At 35.8% G+C, this 19794-nt stretch overlaps 1 pseudogene; it reads right to left on the bottom strand.

Moving 5' to 3' along the window:
- Positions 1 to 714: 714 nt before the first annotated feature.
- LOC127556994 (spermatogenesis-associated protein 2-like) overlaps positions 715 to 19794 on the bottom strand; it is a 69984-nt pseudogene continuing 50904 nt past the window's right edge.

The following is a 19794-nucleotide window of genomic DNA, read 5'->3' as shown; positions in this document are numbered from 1 at the left end:
AGCAGGTCTCTTTTGAATGGATGTAATGCAAATGTCACATCAACAGTCCACTAATCCTGTACAATACACTAGAGGAAGCTATTGGCAGCACTACAAAAATTAAGCATGGCTCTTTTGTTCAAACTTTAAAACCTAGGGACCCAAATATGTGAGGGCATGGGAGAGCCCACTCAGGAATCTTGGTGATTATTTAGAATATTATCTATATGGTGTTATTAGGTATTTCAGGAAGCACTTTGAAATAAACCTCTATGGGCAGCAGTAGAGCTCCTGAGGGTTAATGCTGTGAAAGAATGTTCTGCTTTCACAAATTTTTCACTAGATATTGATATGGGAACCACCATTCTTTGTGACTGTTCCTTCCCAAGCCAATGCAGCTTATCAGCAAGGCAGCTGGGGGATCATTTGAAAAACCCAAATTATTAAATTGCTTTAAAAATAAAATTGAGTAAAGTTGGGGATGGAATAAATGTAAAGGGACTAGCAAGCCCAAGTGCCAACTTTGAAAGAAAGCCTGGTTATTTCTCTCTCTCTTATCGAATCACAAAATATACATCAATGGAAAGATCTGATAGCAATGTGGATCCCAAAGTGGGTATAGTGTGGATGAGGACATGACAGAAGGGTGAAATGTTATTCCCTCTAGGCCAGCATAGCTCTACTTCTGATATCAGTGAGATTTTATCAAGAAAATAGGAAAATATATTTTAGCTTTTATGCAGAATATGCAAGATTGAGTCCATACACAAGATGGGAGAGTTGGGTTGATTTATAGTTGACTATTAGACATGAATTTGCTTTGCTCACTCTTTGCATCATGGGTTGTAGTGGTAAGCAGGGAGAAAAGTACCACATGAGACTTCTGAACACATGTATTAGAGACTCCTAACCTGTTACAGAAATCACAGAAAGATGAAGCTGTAGCCTGGGATTTTGAGTGGAGGTGAGATGACCTTTTCAGAGCCTTGAGCCTGTATGGCACACAGAAAATTCTACAGTAGAGATCTCATGGGATCATGGGAGTCTGGTTTTATGGGGAATCTGTTCTGTTTAGTGATTGGACAGTCCTGCTGATAGGTGAGTAGGTTTGACATCGCTGGCAGAGTGAGGGATCATATATGAGACATTATATGTAAGCCCACAGCTTTGGAACTTGGAAGAGGTAGTTTCTTTAGTGGGATGTCTATGCTTTTGGTGAAGGGGATTGGGGTTATTTTGGAATAGCCACACATCTCGTTTGAAAGAATCTGATCTGCTTTATAGCTTTGAATCAGATCTATGTAAAGTTATATGTCAGCTTGAGGGGGGAAATAAGTCTTATATGGGTAAGATGGCTCCAAAATGCCATTGGGATTTGAGGAGAGGCACAAATTCATCAGGGCAGCTATTTTGGGAGCTGGACATGGTCAGGAAATAAGGACATGGTCAAATAATTTCATCTTTGATGTCATCTTCCCCTATCGACTCTTTCCTAAGGCTGAGTGAAACTATCAGTGGTAACTTCTTAGTCTCTCAATAACTATAGTTAAGTGTCTATGAACTAGGAAGGCTTATTGACTTAGTGCTTGAAGCAATCCTTTTCTTTTTTCTTTTTGGTTGATTTCTGAAAAGTCATCCATGCCATAGACCCAGTGTTGCCACCTCTTTATGGCATCTGAGCATTCCCTCACATTTTCACTGCTGTGCTTAAGCTCATTCACCACAAAGATCTCTGAATAATCCTTGTCCTTTGCCTGGGAATATATCTTAAGCAACTGTTCACATTCTACCTTTGCCAAAAAATAAAAGCTGAAAAGAGACCATTTTCACCTACAAAATTTCTACCTGTTCTTTGAATCTGAATGCACTTCCAAAGATACTGGACATAGCCAATGTAATTCAGGATGACTCAGATGTCTTCTAATAATGTTGATTTCACATAACACAACAGTTCCTGTGTAGGTCTGTCTTGAATAATTTTGGTTTTCAGGAGACTGCTTTCTTCTCGGGGTATGGCAGGGATGGTGCAGGAGGTGGAAGAGCACTCACTGCTCCAGTCACCTGAGGGGAGTGATAGCCACACCCGGGAGTCAGAGATGACTGGGAAATCCACAGACCAGAAGTGATGGGTCAATTCAATATTTAGGGAGTTGTTTTCTTCAGTCAATTCATCCCTTCTTTGGAGAACAGAAAATTAAGAATAGGACTAGAAAGAAGATCAAGGCAGGATGACCTGGGCCATTCCACAAATTGGAGGTTTCAGAATTCACCAATGAGAGAAAGAACTTGTAAAGGAATATGCCAGGCTGAAAAGATCACAAAGAAGGCACATTATTTCAGGACAAGAAGGACCCAGATGCTGAATGAAATTTCAAGAGAAATTAGAAAGAGAGCAAACATAGTTTTGAATTACAGAAGATCAGGAACAGAGGCAGGAGGAGAAATCCTTGGGATTTTAAGTGGTCAGCAGTGAAGACCTAGACCTAGAGTATAGAGGGTTGTGTTTGTCAAAGCATAGGGAAGAGATAGAGTTTCATATATGGGCAACAGCTAGTAGCCTAATTAGACTAGAAGGGAGACTATCTAAAGAGTAGAAATGAAAAACAAGAATGGGAAAGTAGTTGAAAGTAATATTGAATAGGACTTTCAACATCAGAGTTAAGATTTTGCATTTAATCCTAATTAACAGTGAGCTAAATCTTTTGAGGGGGACAGTAACATGATCAGATATTCCTAATAAATATATATAGAATTTAAAATTTATTAAGCAATTTGAATATTATCTCACTTGATCCTGACAACAACCTGATAGATAAATGTTCATTATTATTATTATTATTATTATTACCATTTTACAGGTGAGGAAATTGAGGCTGACAAAAGTTTAGTGACTTGCCCAGGATCACACAATTAGCAGATGTTTGAGAGTCTTGTTTTCCTTAAGGCTATTGAAACTTTGATCAGAACTGCCTTGAACACAATCTTTGTACCCATTCCAGTGATTCTCTTGTAATCAATTAATTTCTGAGTATTCTTTTTGTTCTTTTTTAGAAGAAAGATATCATTTTAAATGTTTATAATAGGTAGCTATCCCATTGGTATACTCTCTTTGGCATGTGCAACCATTCAGTTCTAAGCTAGAATTGCCCTTGTTAGTATTAACAAATGTTAGGAGACCTAATACCACCCAAAGCAATATAGTTTTCATTTTTAGGAAGTTCAGTCTAGGTAAGAGAAAACTTGAGTGCTCTCTCTCTCTCTCTCTCTCTCTCTCTCTCTCTCTCTCTCTCTGTGTGTGTGTGTGTGTGTGTGTGTGTGTATATATATATTTAAACTCCTAGCCTCAAATTCCTTTAATGTCTATCACTACTACTAATTTAATCTTCCAGGGTTAAAGAGAACAAGTCAAACCTTTTTTTTTTTTCTATGCAACAAATCTTTCAAATACTTAAAAGCAGCTTTAATATTTCCCACCCAAGTTTTCTCTTATCTAGACTGAACAGAACATTTCCTTCTACCTACACCCTCTACCTTCCCTGTTCCTTTCTCCAGCATTCCTCCTTCATTCTTTTCTTCTCCTCCATATCAGATTCTCATCTGACATGAACTCAAGACCTTTCATCATTTCAGCTATTCGTTTTTAAATGCTTTTGAACTTTATGGTGATCTTCATAAAAATGCAATATTGATCACTGAACACAAGAATTCAGATGCAGTCTGACCAAGGCAGTGTACAATGAGATTATTGTAGCCTTTAGTAGCCTTTCGATAACGAGCCTAAGATTTCAATAGCTACTTTGACTATTATATATCACACTATTGTTTTATATGGAGCTTGAAGTTTAAGAAAACTTCCATGTCCTTTACAGATAAACTACTATCTAATTTTACTTAACCCAATATAAGACTTCAAATTTATTCTTGTTGAATTTCAAACTCTTGAATTCAGCTCATTGATCAAGTATATCAGTACCTTTAAGACTCTCTAATTGAAGTATCCAGCTGTGCGTCCCCCAAAGTCAGTGTTTCTTGGCTTTACAAACAAGCTCTCTTTTGTGTGTTCCTGACCTTTATTCATATTTGCTGTATCTTCTCTGTCCCGTGATATGACCTTGGCTGTCGACTTTGAGGACTCCATAGGGCATATGTGGCTCCAGACCATTAGCCTAGTCATCAAAATTCAGTAAGGAAAGTCTAAGCTCTTTAAAATTCAGGCAGTTGTGATTTCTGTGGGTTGTGGAAAATGTAACCATGAGGGAATTGGTGAATGCACAATAGATAGTTATAATCATAATCGATTTTGGAATATTGACAATTCAATGTAAGGAATTCTAAGAGTTGTTATGAAAATCAAATGCTGTAAAAATGAATAAAGTGCTTTGTAGCAATATAGGAGACAGGGCATAAGGATACACACAATAGGGAGCTGAAAATTATGTAGAGTTAAATATAATAGCAGAGAAATAAAGCAAGCCCAATTATGTAATATTCCAGTATAATATTGTCTTGAATAGTAAACTTAAGGTAATAGAGATAGAGTGAAAAGGGCTTTTGAGATGACCTGGTTTTATCTTTTATAATTTGGAGGTGTATTACAGGTGAAGAAACTAGGGGAATTTTCACTTTGAAATTCATTCTTTTCAAGCTACATAATCACTTATACAGACAAAGTAGACCCCCCCCCCATAACATCTCTTGTACCTTCACCATGAAGAATTTAATTAAAAACCTTTTTAGAAAGACACTTAACTTTGAAAATAAAATCTTTGAAGAGAGATATTTCCTGTCTCTGTCTCTCTAGATATTACAATGTCCTGTCATGCTTGCATAGATATCATGTATAGATATAGGCTACAAAGTTAGGACCCCATTGTCTAATGACAATATATTTTCTGGAAACTGCATGACAATGGGCCAGTCACTTCCTTTCTTTTTACTTCCATTTCCTTTTCTGTAATACAGGATAATAATAACACCTACCTCTTAAGGTTGTTGTGAAGATGCAATATTTATAAAGCCCTTTGAAAACCTTAAAGTGCTTTAGAAATGGTAGCTGCCCTCATCATCTCCATTATATCACACTCTTTGTAGATGATAATATATAGTGCAGCTATTAGGAAAACTTGCAGCTGTATTTTCTCCATGACATCCACAACATAATAGGGCTCTATTTACTTTCTGTCTCTCTCTGTCTTTCTAATTGATTGTAATTATAATCTATCAACTTTCTTTCTCTTTCTTTCTGTTGTTCTTTCTTTCTTTCTCTTTCTTTCTTTCTCTTTCCTTCTTTCTCTCTCTCTTTCTCTCCCTTCCTCCCTCCTTCCACGTCTCCCTCCCTCCCTCCTCCTTCTCTCCCTCTCTCCTTTTCTTTCTTTCTTTCTTCCTTCCTTCCTTCCTTCCTTCCTTCCTTTCTTTCTTTCTTCTTTCTTTCTTCTTCTTTCTTTCTTTCTTTCTTTCTTTCTTTCTTTCTTTCTTTCTTTCTTTCTTTCTTTCTTTCTTTCTTTCTTTCTTCCTTCCTTCCTTCCTTCCTTCCTTCCTTCCTTTCTTTCTTTCTTTCTTTCTTTCTTTCTTTCTTTCTTTCTTTCTTTCTTTCTCTCTTTCTTTCTCTCTTTCTTTCTCTCTTTCTTTCTCTCTTTCTCTCTCTCTCTCTTTCTCTTTTTCTCTCTTTCTTTCTCTCTTTCTCTCTCTTTTTTCTTTCTTGCACTATAAGTACTATAGTGGATAAAATGCTGAGTCTAAAGTAAGAAGACTTTTCTTCCTGAGTTCAAATTTTGTCACATACTTACTAACTTTGTGACCCTTGGCAAGTTATGTAACACTATTTACTTCAGTTTTCTCATCTGTAAAGTGAGATGTAGAAGGAAATGAAAAACCACTCCATAATTTTTGCAGAGAAAACTCCAAATGGGGTCACAAAGATCTGAATACATCTGGAAAACTGCAATTTTGAAGTATAATATTTAGTCTACTTTAAAAATAAAAGAATTTATTTCTATTTCCTCTATGGGAAAAATTTAATTTAGGTGAGGTTTCAGTTTTTATATTATATTCACATATTTCCTTTAGAATCTTTAGTGTTCGGACATATGTTTGTAAAACAAAAACAATATTAAAAGGGAAAAAATTAAATTATAAGGTAAAATATCACTCCCAGGTTTTATCACTGATAAAGAGTACCAATGTCAACCATTCTTAACATATCAGCAAAGCCACTAAGGACAGTTTTATATGTCATACTCAAGCTTTTCAGTTTTTACACAAAAGTACTTTGACTACATTCATTTTTTTAAAGATTGAATTTAGTCAGTAAGAGTGTTTTCTGGTATAGTTCTTGTTGATGCTTCTATTGAGATGCCAAATAACTGGTTTGAAGGAAAGTTTCACATTGAAATTCATTGTTTTCATGTCACATAATCATTTAGTCAGACAAGGTAGAACCCCAAACAATTATTTCCTACCTTTCACATGTGAAATGAATTTAAAGCTTTTGAGAAAGTTATTGAACGTTAAAAATAAAATCTTTAAAGAGGCATGTTCAAATTCTGCCATTCAATCTCCCTTCCTCCCTCTTTTGTTCCCTCCTCCTCCTCCTATTCCTTCTCTCCTCCTTTCTCTCTCTCTGTCTTTCTGTCTCTGTCACTCTCTCTGTGTGTGTCTGTCTCTCCATCCCTTTCTCTTTTTCTCTCCCTCCCTCTCCCCTCCCCCCTCCCCCCATTGCAAAGAAGATCCAACTATATTTGTCAAACACTATTATGGGAAATATACTCTCTTAAATGTTGATACTGCAAAAATAAACGATAAAAGTTCCTGCCTTTAAGGACTGTATGATTGTATTTGTGTGTGTGTGCACATGTAAAAAATGTATTTAAACACAGTGCAAAGTAAATTATGGGAAATGAATAGAAATCATCAGATTCATTAGAGATTTCAAGAGGTAGACATGTGATGGGAAATAATTCCATTCTTAGAACTTGATTTGCACAAATAATTAGCAGTATGACAAAGTGGGACAAATTTGAGGAATGAATAATTTTGAAACCAGTTTGTTTAAAACATGACATTTGGTAAGGGAGTTATTATGAAATAGAATTGTAAAGATAAGTTTGAGCCAGGATGAAGACCTTAAAAGCCAAGATAAGAATTTTTTTATTATATATATTGTCGACCTCTTAAGAGTTTTTGAGCAAAGAAGTGATGTGAATGGATTTGGTAATTAAAAGGATTAATCTGGTATCAGTATTAATAGTATATTAGGTTAATGGATAACATTGTAGGAAGGGAAACCAATTAGGAGGCTATTATAGTTACTGGAAGGTTATTAGTATATTCTATGGGAGAAATAAAGATGGAAGTAGAAATAAAATGGATGTAGTGGAAATTAAATGAGGGATAAGTATAATGTTGTTTGGATAAAATCAAGAAGATTTAACAAGTGTCAACATGAGGGAGAAGAATGAGAATGAATATTTCAAGAATATTTCAAGTTCATTATTGTCATCAGAATTTTAGTTTTGGATGTGTTGAATTAGAAGTTCCTAAGTGATATCTAGGAGAAAATATCCAGCTGAAAGTTTAAAATTGGGAAAATATCTGGGGTAGAGTATTTGAGACTTATCAATACAGGGGGAGATAAACGAAGCTTTGGAATCAATCAAGAAGATAATATGTAGACTGAAAAAGCCAGAACCTTGGGGAAACCTTGCATATAAAAAGGAATAATGAATATTAAAAGTGGGTAAAAAGGACTTCCGGTTAAGATGGCGGAGAGGAGGCTCACAGCTGCATAAGCTCCATGCTTTCTCTCACTATCCATTTCATTACAAGCCTCTGAATTAATGCTTGACTGAAAAAAAACTCACAAATAGTTACCAAGAGAAGCCATCCTTGAGATTCACCAAGAAAGGTCTGTCTTTACTGGAGGGCTGAGACGGTTTTAGATCGGGCGCAGGCGGCGGGCAGCGGCAGTGAGAGCACGGGAGCAGACTGGAGAGGGGGTGGGGAGTGATCACAGCCGCCTCTGCAGGGAGAGCTTCGCTACAGGACTGGATACTTTGCTCCGGCAGCAAGTCAGCAGCCCAGCAGAGAAGCTAAAAACACCGGGGGTGAAGAATACAACCCCAAACAGCTGGAGTCTCTCGGGACCTGGCCGCCTCCCCTTCCCCCCCCCCCCCCCAGTGACTCAGCACTCTCTGGGATCTCAGAGCACAGGCGCAGCACAGTCGGGCTAGTGCCTCACTGCTCCCCCCCCCTCCCCTGCAGTCTGTAGAGGAAGCTCGGTAACACCACCCAGCCCCTCCCCCAAAGAAAGACTCCAGTTTTTTCTGTTTTTCTTTGCTAGTTTGTCTTTGATTATTAGACAGAATGAGCAAGAAACTGAAGAGGACTTTAACCCTTGACAGCTTCTATACAGATAGAGAGCAGACTCTAAATCCTGAGGAGACTAAAAACATACAGTCCCCAGGTGAATCCCCAAAGGAGGAGATCATCTGTTCCTCAGCACAGATGAACCTCATAGAAGTAATTAAAAAGGCTCTCACAAGGGAGCTAGAAGAAAAATGGGAAAAAGAGAGGGAGGCTTGGCAAAAGAGCCTGGAGAAGTCAGTTAAAGAGAGAGTGGATAAAGAAGTAAAATCCTTGAAAAATAGGATTGGTGAACTGGAAAACAAAATTGGCGAAATGGAAAAAAAAATTCCACAGAACAAAAGAACTCAATGGGACAATTAGAAAAAAATTTTTAAAAAGTGAGTGAAGAAAATACTTCACTGAAAATCAGAATTGAACAATTGGAATTGAATGACTCGAGGAGACAAGAAGAATCAGTCAAGCAAATCCAAAAAAAAATCAAACAATGGAAAAGAATGTGAAATACCTTTTGGGGAAGACAACAGACCTGGAAAACAAGATCCAGGAGAGACAATCTGAGAATCATTGGACTCCCAGAAAAGAATGATGAAAAAAAGAGCCTGGACACTGTCTTCCAGGAAATTATCAAAGAGAACTGCCCAGAAGTCATAGGAACAGAGGAAAAAATAAACATTGAAAGGATTCATCGATCACCCACTGAAAGGGATCCTAAAATCAAAACACCAAGGAATATAGTGGCCAAATGCCAGAACCCTCAGACGAAGGAAAAAAATATTGCAAGTGGTTAGAAAAACCCAATTCAAGTATCAAGGAGCCACAATAAGGATCACCCAGGATCTGGCAGCATCCACATTAAAAGATCGAAGGGCCTGGAATATGATATTCCGAAAGGCTAAGGAACTTGGTATGCAACCAAAAATAACTTACCCAGCGAGAATGAGCATCTTTTTCCAGGGAAGAAGATGGACATTCAACGAAGTAAGTGAATTTCATCTATTTCTGATGAAAAAGCCAGAACTTAACAAAAAGTTTGATCTACAAATATAGAACTCAAGAGAAATCTAAAAAGGTAAAGATTAATCTTGGGAACTATATTTTGACTATATAGATGTATAAAGAATACATGTATACCTTGTTCTAGAAATTGATGTGGAAAGGACATTGTACCAGAAAAAGGGTAAAGTGGGGGTAATACATCTCATGAAGAGGCATAGGAAACCTATTATATCTGAGAGAAAGAATGGAGGGGGATGAATATAGTGGGTATCTTACTGCCTTCAGAATTGGCTTTAAGTGAAAAATCTTAAGACATATTCAATCTATGGTGAAACTTCTCCCACCTCATTGAAAAGTGAGAAGGGAAAAGTGGAAAGGGAAGGAATAAGCTAAGCGGAAGGGCCGGAAACTGGTAGGGAAAGGGGTAAGATAGAGGGAGGAACTCTAAGGCGGGGGGAGGGATACTAAAAAGGGAGAGCTGTGAGAAGCAAGTGGTGCTCACAAGCTTAATACTGGGAAGGGGGGAAAGGGGAAAGAAGGGAGAAAAGCATAAACCGGGGTTAACAAGATGGCAAGTAATACAGAATTGGTCATTCTAACCATAAATGTGAACGGGGTAAACTCCCCCATAAAGAGGAAGTGGTTAGCAGAATGGATTAAAAGCCAGAATCCTACAATATGTTGTTTACAGGAAACACACCTGAAGTGGGGAGATACATGCAGGTTAAAGGTAAAAGGTTGGAGCAAAATCTACTATGCTTCAGGTGAAGTCAAAAAAGCAGGGGTAGCCATCCTGATCTCAGATCAAGCTAAAGCAAAAATTGATCTAATTAAAAGAGATAATTGGAGAATGGCTGGGTAAATTGTGGTATATGAATGTTATGGAATATTATTGTTCTGTAAGAAATGACCAGCAGGATGAATACAGAGAGGACTGGCGAGACTTACATGAACTGATGCTAAGTGAAATGAGCAGAACCAGGAGATCATTATACACTTCGACAACAATATTGTATGAGGACATATTTTGATGGAAGTGGATTTCTTTGACAAAGAGGCCTAACTGAGTTTCAATTGATAAATGACGGACAAAAGCAGCTACACCTAAAGAAAGAACACTGGGAAACAAATGTGAACTATCTGCATTTTTGTTTTTCTTCCCAGGTTATTTATACCTTCTGAATCCAATTCTCCCTATGCAACAAGAGAACTGTTCGGTTTTGCAAACATATATTGTATCTAGGATATACTGCAACATATCCAACATATAAAGGACTGCTTGCCATCTAGGGGAGGAGGTGGAGGGAGGGAGGGGGAAAAAATCGGAACAGAAACGAGTGCAAGGGATAATGTTGTAAAAAAAAAATTACCCTGGCATGGATTCTGTCAATATAAAGCAATTATTAAATAAAAATTTAAATAATTTTTTTAAAAAGTGGGTAAAAAGGAATAAGCAAATTATGAAGCAGTCAAATTAAGTGACAGGTCACACAAAATAAAAAAAAAGAAAGTCTAAAGAAGGAAAGGGGTGACTGTTGGTATCAAATATAGCTGGATCGTCAGGGACTGAGGAAAGAGGCCACTGGGTTTGGAGAAAAAGGAAAGGTTTTAAAAGACCAATAAAATGTGGATTGGTGATTAAGAGATCTCTAAAATTACTCTTTCAATAAATCTGGGTTTTTTGGTCTTTTTTTTCTGGAACAGGAAGAAATGAACATGTTTGTAGACATTTAAAACCTGGAATGAATCATTTTAGAAAAAGAGATTTAGGAAGAAAGAGAATGAGAATGTTATCTTAGTCACTAAGTGGTACTTACAGCTATTCAAAGGAGAGTTACACAGTTACCCTGACATTTTGTTCATATCCTATGAGAATAGAAGTACTCTTTATGGGTTTGAGAGTCAATATTAATTTCTCTCTCCCCTTTAACCATCTCTCTGGGACAATTCTGATTTATTTTTAGGAGTATATAGATGTAAGGATCTCTGCAGTTAAAACTTAGCTCTTTAGTAAATCTATACAATTAGAATTTGGTTCTTTGCTCTTACCGACAGGTATAAACCTTCCTTCTTTTCTTGAATTTGCTGTATTTTAATTGTTTCTAGTGACATCTTGACATAATGGAATTAATACTCCAGGAAGGCAGTCTTCAGGAAGTTTGTTTTTAATCTTTTTATCCTAAGAATCAATAAACAAATAGTATTTGGCAACAGAGAAATGATGAATAATAATCAAACATCCACCAAGTAATTATGAGCTCACTAGTTTATCACATTGTGCATGTTAGCCCAGACATTGGGTTAACCTAGACTCAGGACTTCTCAGTTTTACACAGTTTGAATTTATATAATTTTTCAAAGCTGTGCCTCCATGAACAGTTCAAGTTATGTAGCGATACAATTCCCAAGGATCTTTGACTCCTGTCAACAGTAATAGAAAGGAAAGAAACTCGACCTCAAACTCATAATATAAAAGTAGGAAACTTGAAATCTGGTGTGAACTGTAAGAATATCTCAGGTGTTTTCCCTCATTTTCCAGGTTATTTGGCCATATATCAGGATCTCTGGCAACTTTAGGTCCTGTGGATCAAGATAAGTGGATTCACCAGTCAAATCAATCAAGGAGCAGTATTTTTATTATTGTGCCTGTTTCCTTCCTTTGAATGCTATAACTTTTCTCTGCAATACTTACATAAAGTCATTTTGTATTTCACTTTGCCATTCTAAATCTTCTCACTGACCCAGAGTCAAAGTCCTTACAATATTATTATTAAGTAATTACAATATACCAGGTCTTGTGTTTCATGCTGTAGATATGAAGAAAGGCAGAATACAGCCCTCAAGTGTTCATGATCTAACAGAGAAGCTGAAATGAGCGTGATAAGAGTTACTCAGTATTGGGGTATATTAGAGTCTTACAACCAAAAAGGATGAGGATCTGAGGAGGTAAGAGGTTGAGAATTGATTGCATCTAGTAAAATGATGCAGTTTTGGAGATTAGAAAGGCTGGGAAAGCAGTTATATGAGAAATGAGGTGAATTCCCAGAAAGTCCTTCTTACATGGTGAAATATCAGAGGGGATGTCTCCAGTGTTTATCCTTCACCATCTCTAATTAGAGGGAAAGAGGTACCCCAAGGAAAGATGGTGCTGAGGATGAGTAAATTTCAGAATTGATTTCATCTTGCAGAATGATGAGTTTCTGGAGATGAGGATGGAAAATTCTTATGAGGAAGCTGTTCATCTTGGTTTTGAAGCAGGGAGAATATTTCAGTGTTGTGATCAAACATAAATAATCAAGGGATGAGACTCACTTATATAGCTGACAGTCAATATTATTTATATAAACAAGAGATTATAAAAACCCATCCAGCAAACATTTCTGCAATGGGTGAACAGCTATCTTCCATCTCCATAAATTCCATTATTTAACCCTTTCTGTAATTTACTTAAAAGTATGATGAGATAAACAATTGATCTGTATCATTCTTTAAATTTTTAGGATTAGTGACATTTGTTAAAAGTGTTTTTCTGCACTTTAGTATCCACTCAAAAATAGTTTGTTTTTGTGGCATAATCATGCACCATCAACACATCACTTTTCACTGCATAATACTACATGCTAATCTGTCAGGCCCATGATATCCACCTCATTTAGATGCAGAAATGCAGATAAAATAGATTTAAAAATATTTAAATTTAAATTTGCATTTGCATATTGAACATCAAAATGTATGTTATCATTCCTTACTGGCTTCCAGAAAACACTTCTGGCCCTTGATTTAGTGACAATCATTTTGACATTTCCCTCATTAAAGAATTCCTCCAAGAGTCAAAGAGCTGATGGAAAAGAATGGCTATTTTATAGATTGTTTGAAAATTGGACAGTGATATTTAGCAGCAGAACCTCACGCATACTGAAAAGGGAGTCATAAAGAAAGTATATGCTGATAAGATAGTTATCCTGAACTTTAATATGTTCCTATTTTAGTAAAGCTCATGGGATGCCATTTTAATCTATATTTAACATTTCTTGGGAAAAGTGTAATTTTTTCTTCTATTTTTGAAACTACATTCTTTAATTTGTCTTCCTAGGAAAGCAAGCATTAGGGAAGACCTTTAGTCTGGGAATCAAGACCGCTTTGTTCTAATTCTTGTTCAGGTTTTAGGATGTTACTATCTTTTTTTAATAAGATTCGTTGATTTCTATTGTTCTAGGACAAAATACAAATGTTTCCCAGGCTGGATTCCTTTACTCTCTCCAGCTTTGTACTAATTATTGCCTTAATACACTCTGCATTTTGGAGGGAAGGGGTGAAGCAATTAGGTTTAAATGACTTGCCTAGGGTCACACAGCTAGTAATTGTTAAATGTCTGAGGTAAAATTTGAAAACGGGTCTGCATAACTCCAGGGCCAGTACTCTATCCAGTGAGTCATTCCACTGCTCCGACTCCACATTTTAGACAAATTCTCCTATTTAATTGTTTCTTAAACTTGACATTCCTTCTATCATTCCCATGCCTTTAAACTGACTGTCCCCAAATCATAGAATGCACTGTTTCCTTACTTTCACCTCTTAGAATACCATCTTAATTCAAGTATCCTATATTCCTTATTTCTCTCATTAGTGAGTTCTTCTTCCTCCAGTTGCCATCCATTTTACTTACCTTGGTGTTTATTGTATCCCTACTGTAGAATGTAAGCTTGTTGAGGCCTATTTTATTTGCATATCTTCATTGTCAAACATAATGCTCACATAAAAGTTGTTTGCAAGTACATCACCTCCACTTTCAGTTTTCTCATCCTTATCAAAAGGATCTGTTCTAGACAATCTCTAAGGTCCCTTATACCTCAGATATTACAGAGATCTACAATTCCAGATTCAAGCAAAAATGCTTGTGTAGTATTTCTAGGCTCAGTGGCAAAGGTAATGTAATGCTCTGGAAGGATCCCCAGAGAGTGGGATAACTTTTGGCATGGATGTCCTAAATTTTAACAAGTTTCCTGATCTTATTACTGACTTCCTAGAAAACACTTAGCTCATGTCAGCACTTTTCCTTGAGAACATAGGGGTCTCATATTCTGACACCTCCCAGGTAAAATAAATGGCACTTTGTGGGATGTGATAATGACTGCAAATTCAAATTTCAATCATCTTGAAAGGTTCTGGACATCTATTGTACAAACTGATTCAAGTACTTTAAGAGATATTTATTAGGTGCACTCTGGCAATTGAAAACTCCCAATTGAAATAGCTGGAAGACTTCCAGATGCACAGCATTTGCTTATTGAATGCTCCCATTCCTTCTAAGAGCTGGATGCATTTATAAAATAACACGCAGAAAGATCCAAAAATGAACTCCTACTATAGTTCTATAATCTTAAACAGATGATATAAGGTCATGTTAGTGTAGAGGTATGTCTTGTACAATTTATATCTGGTTATCATCTTGTAGTGTCTAATGATACATTCATATTGGAAACAGTTGCTACTAGTAACTATACTCTAACCCTATTTTGTAATCCAAAAAAAAAAAAAAACTAGTCTGGTCCTAATGTCACTGCGTAAAGTTATTCCTATGTCATATTTGTGCCTGATTCTTGTAGTTTGTATCATCTTTATGTATCTCTATGTATGTATGGTTCATCAATTCATATATCCAACTTTTATCTTTATTCTGAGCTTTAATTGTCCATAACCAACTGTCCAATGGACATGTCCATCTTGATATTCCACAGTCATCTTGGATTTGTCATGTCTAAAAATATTTTTTCCCTTTAAATGCCATATATTAAATCCAACCATCATGCTCATATTTTGACTTCCTCTCACATCTCTTATCTAAATCATCACCTCCTTGTTAATGCTTATTCTAATAACATCTTTGACATTCATTTCCCTTGATCCACTCACTGTCTGAATGGAAGTATTCATTACTTCTTATCTGAACTATTGCAAAAGCCTCTCAATTTTTCCCCATCTTCAGCCTCTTCCATATACCTGTTATTTCCAGGTTGAATTCCCAAATCACATCTAATCTTGTCACTCCTCAGGAACTTCTGTTGGTCTCTTGTTTCTAAGATAAAATGTAAATTACTCTGACACTTGGTGGCCAGAGCACTCAGGGATTAAGTTACACATACAAATGGATTATCAAGGGATAGTCCCAAATGCAACTGTATCATGTTGATATAAAGTAGAAATTAATTAAATGAACTGTGCTTATAGGCTTCAAAAATTTCTCTTATTTGTTAAGGTGAAAGATTCACAACCTCCCTGGTAACTTCATTTTCCATCAGTTGTTCTGTTTGTCTTTGATTTCACAGAACAAATACATTGTGATCCTCCTTTCATTTTTCTTTTATGTATTATCATCTGCCATAGATTATAAGGAAAGAGTTATTAGCTTTTTGTTATTTGTTTCTTCAATGTTTAGTATGACACCTAATACATAGTGGACATTTAATTAATGTTTATTGAATTGGATTATTAAATAAATAAAGAGATGACTCCTAGTCTTAGTGAAATCTAGAGATGTTACTAGTCTATTCATAAAACATCAGAGCACTTCTTTTCACTGCCTTATCTTGGCAAAACCAAAATGTTTCTCATAAGCAACAATATTGAGTGACTTTTATCACCAGTTCAGTCTCCTTGTACTCTTCCATTTTTTAACCTGGAAGAAAATTGGAAGCAAGCCCAGTTTAGCAGGGAGGATTTCATTTATGTGAGAGACTGAAAATCTGAGACCAATGCATCCGTTTTTCCAGTAATGTTAGACTCTTTGTGACCCCATTTGGGGTTTTTCTGGCAAGTATACCGGAGTGGTTTGTCATTTCTTTTTCCTGGTAATTTCAAAGATGAGGAAACTAAGCAAAACAGGTTAAATGACTTGCCAGCATTACAGATGTCTGAAGCCAAGGCTCAGGAATGTGAATCTTCCCAACTCCAGGCTTGGTACTATATCCACTGTGTCACCTGGTTGGCAGACCTTATCACTGATCTGATTCCCTACAGATTTGGATACCTACATTTTAGTTGTGTATCACAGGAAATAGGCTCCAAATTCCACATGGTCAGTTGTAGAAAAGGAATATTTTGGTGTCCACCACAGTTCCTTATACATAGTAGGTATTTATTGATTATTAGAGAGCTAAGGATTGCTGCTCAGTTACACTGAATGGCAAAATGTCAATCACCCAAAGCTAGTTAAGTCTATAACTTCAAGAATTCTTTCACCAATTTCACACTTTAGTTTTGTCCTCCTTGTCTTTTATGACTTTATCCACATTATTTTGGGAAAGCTATGCCCATTTTTCTCACTCTATTTTCTTTCCCTTGATTATTAAGCAAAAGTATAGTACAAGTAATATAACCTTATCACGTAAAAGGAAAGCCACAGGTAGGGAAAATCGTATTTGACAAAAAATATCACCACCAACTTCTAGAGTACTTGAAATGCCTAGAATTTCCTTTTAAAATCTTCATGAACTATCGCTCTATCTTTTTATCTTTTTCAAATCCAACTTCTTTCATCATAAGCACCACACAAACATAATTAACTACGAAAGCATGTGAAAGATATTCAGTTTTGTTTAGTTTCCATTATATTAAGGGACTAGCATTGCAAATGTTATCTACTGTGGCTCATGGAAATACATAATGTTTTAGTTTCATTTTGAGTTAAGTAGGCTTTTGTGGACCAGGATGAGTGCCTACCCACTTTTTGTGATAATTTCTAAAGTGTGTAATATATACCAAGTTCTGTTCTTTTGGCTAACAAACACATTTTTCGAAAATGATCATTTCAAATATGAGGACTGCCCTTACACTCATAAAAATAGGATTTGTATCTGTTATTTTGTAAGAGGCAATTGTCTCAAACTAAAATTTAGAGTTTTTGTTTAATTTTCTCTTCTGTGCTTAGACCTAAAGGAAGAAAGCAGAGATGGCTTCTTAAGTAGTTCACAATTATCATCAGCTTTTCCCAAAATCTATGAATTTGTTTTTCATCTTAATGTACCTACATTTCTTCATCTATAGGAAAGAAAAAAAAAAGTACAGCTGCCTAGCTTATAGCATTGATATGAAATGAACAAACCATCGATTGACAATTATTCATTTAACTCCTACTTTAAACTAGACATTGTACTCAGTAATAGAGATATACATCAACAACAAACAACAAATGAAACAATCTTGAGTCACAAGGAATTTGCATCCTTTCAAAGGGAGAGGGGAAAATAAAACTCTTTCTAAGGCATGTAATGATATAGACCTTATTTGATCATATTGGTAGTAGAATTCCAATGAATATTTTCTGAATTTAATTGCAATTGCATTATGTTAGCTTCTTGATTATTCATAAAACAAATAATAGCCAAATATGGTCAGATATTAGGATGCACAATATCAGAGGTCAATATTATGTCAAAGACAGATATTGACAGGGCAAATGTGGATGACAAATCCACAAGAAATGGGATATTTCTAGTAAGTTAAATGATGCACATTTCTTTCAGGCAACAAGAGGCCTTTGTAGTTGAATTTTGGAGAGAGAACTTTCTAAAAGTAAAATTGGAATCTGAAATATTAAATTGATTTATTCCTTTTCATTGAAAACAAAACATTTTGCCTCCTTTTGGGGACCTCCCATCGCCTTTCTTAAACCAAAGCATGAGGAATTAAAGTCACAGATTCTTCTGTGCAGTGTGTGTTTATGTGCTTAATGGTAGTCAAGCGTGTAAGCTGTTACAGAAACGTATTTGAGAAGGTCTTTCATCTCTATAAACAGCTTACGGCAGCCATCACGGCTAATTTTATTATTGGCACTCAGACATAAACCCAGAGAGTGAAGTAGCAACTTAAGAGCACATTTGCACAGAATGACTCTCTTGGGAATCCATGGCCCAAACATAAGAAGAGGACTTCCCTCTTTGGTGACTGAACACAACTGGATTAAAAATAAAGTATTTTTGAGACTGATGGACAAGTGACAAAGAGAGAAAGTATTTAGAAGTCTCCACCAGAACAGCTTTTCAATGTTTTCCTAAAATAGGCCTTAGAAGTGATATATGTTAAATCTTGCTTTTAAGTTAAAAAACAAAACAGGTATACAAGAACAGGATAGAAAAGACTTGGATAGGAAAGAATAGATCAAATATAATGCTTTGTTGTACTTGAATGTTTGGAAGGAATAGAAGGGGGCAGGGGTTGTCAGATAAGGCTCTTATTCATTAACTGAAGCAATCATATTGCTAGCTAGGTATGAAGGAACTGATGGATAAAAAGAAGTGAGAGTTGAATATTGGATTGATTGATGTATTTCTATCCAAGGTCCTAACTACTCACATAGACTGTCATAGGTACATTGTTATCATATACCATACTTTGGCTCCCAAGAACAAAACTTAAGGAAATTTTAGGCTAAGTAAGATATATAGAACAAAAAGGTAATGAACATGTATTTTATGCTGTTCAGAACACATTGAAAATATCATGTTTTATTCTGCATACCACATCTTAAGATCTCTCAACTAAGACTGCTCAAAAAAAAGTGAGCAGCAAAAAAAAGCAAATCTAGAAATATTTTATCAGAAATGGCTGAAAGAATGGGGATATTTGTATGGGAAAAACTAAGAATTTGAAGTGAGGTGGTAGTTGGTAAATACTCAAAAGTATTATGCAGCCATATAGAAAAAGCAATTAGTCATTTTGCATGATTACAAACAGGACTAAAACCAACGGGGGGAACTTCAGAGGGGATATTTAGAAGAAATATTTAAAAATGTTAATAATGAGAATTGTTAAGAAAATACTTTGTAAAATGTCAAGTGCTATATAAAAATAAATAACCATTATTTTCAGAATGGGCCGATTTTTTTTAATGGTATGAAGAACTTCTAATGAAGAAATGGAGAGATTTTGAGACATGTTTAGAGATATGCAACTAGGATGTGTCAAAGACAGGATTTGAACTCACGTGTCCTGGAATTTGAGACTGGCTCTCTATCTGCTACGCCATGGTGTTTCTCATTATTTTCTAATAAGACTGTGGAAATAGCTAAACTAGAAAAATAATGTTGATTGAGCTTAACATTTTTAGAAATAGGGTTCAAGGCACTGTTTCCTTTTTATAGGGTGTTTACAAGAGTTTATGGATAGCGATTGAAGAAAGACATTTTGTGTTTATTCTGTTTTATATCTTGTAAAGGGAATAAAAAACAAAAAATAAAGCAATCTTAGAATCTTAAAATTGAAATGAACCTCAGAGTTTATCCAGGTCAATTCCTACTTGAAACATCCCTTTTATGAAGAGCTCTAGAAATTGAGTTCAAGACCCAAATCTGTCAACTGCTAAATGGGTGAACCATGGGCAACCATATAGCCTCTTTTAACCTCAAATTCCATATCTTTTAAATAAAGGCAATAATGTTTATATGAACTACTCACAGA

The sequence above is a fragment of the Antechinus flavipes genome, chromosome 3 (genome assembly GCF_016432865.1).
Source record: "Antechinus flavipes isolate AdamAnt ecotype Samford, QLD, Australia chromosome 3, AdamAnt_v2, whole genome shotgun sequence".
Classification (NCBI taxonomy): Eukaryota; Metazoa; Chordata; class Mammalia; order Dasyuromorphia; family Dasyuridae; genus Antechinus; species Antechinus flavipes.
The sequence above is the reverse complement of the archived record's forward strand: the minus strand, read 5'-3'. Positions and strand labels throughout refer to the sequence as shown.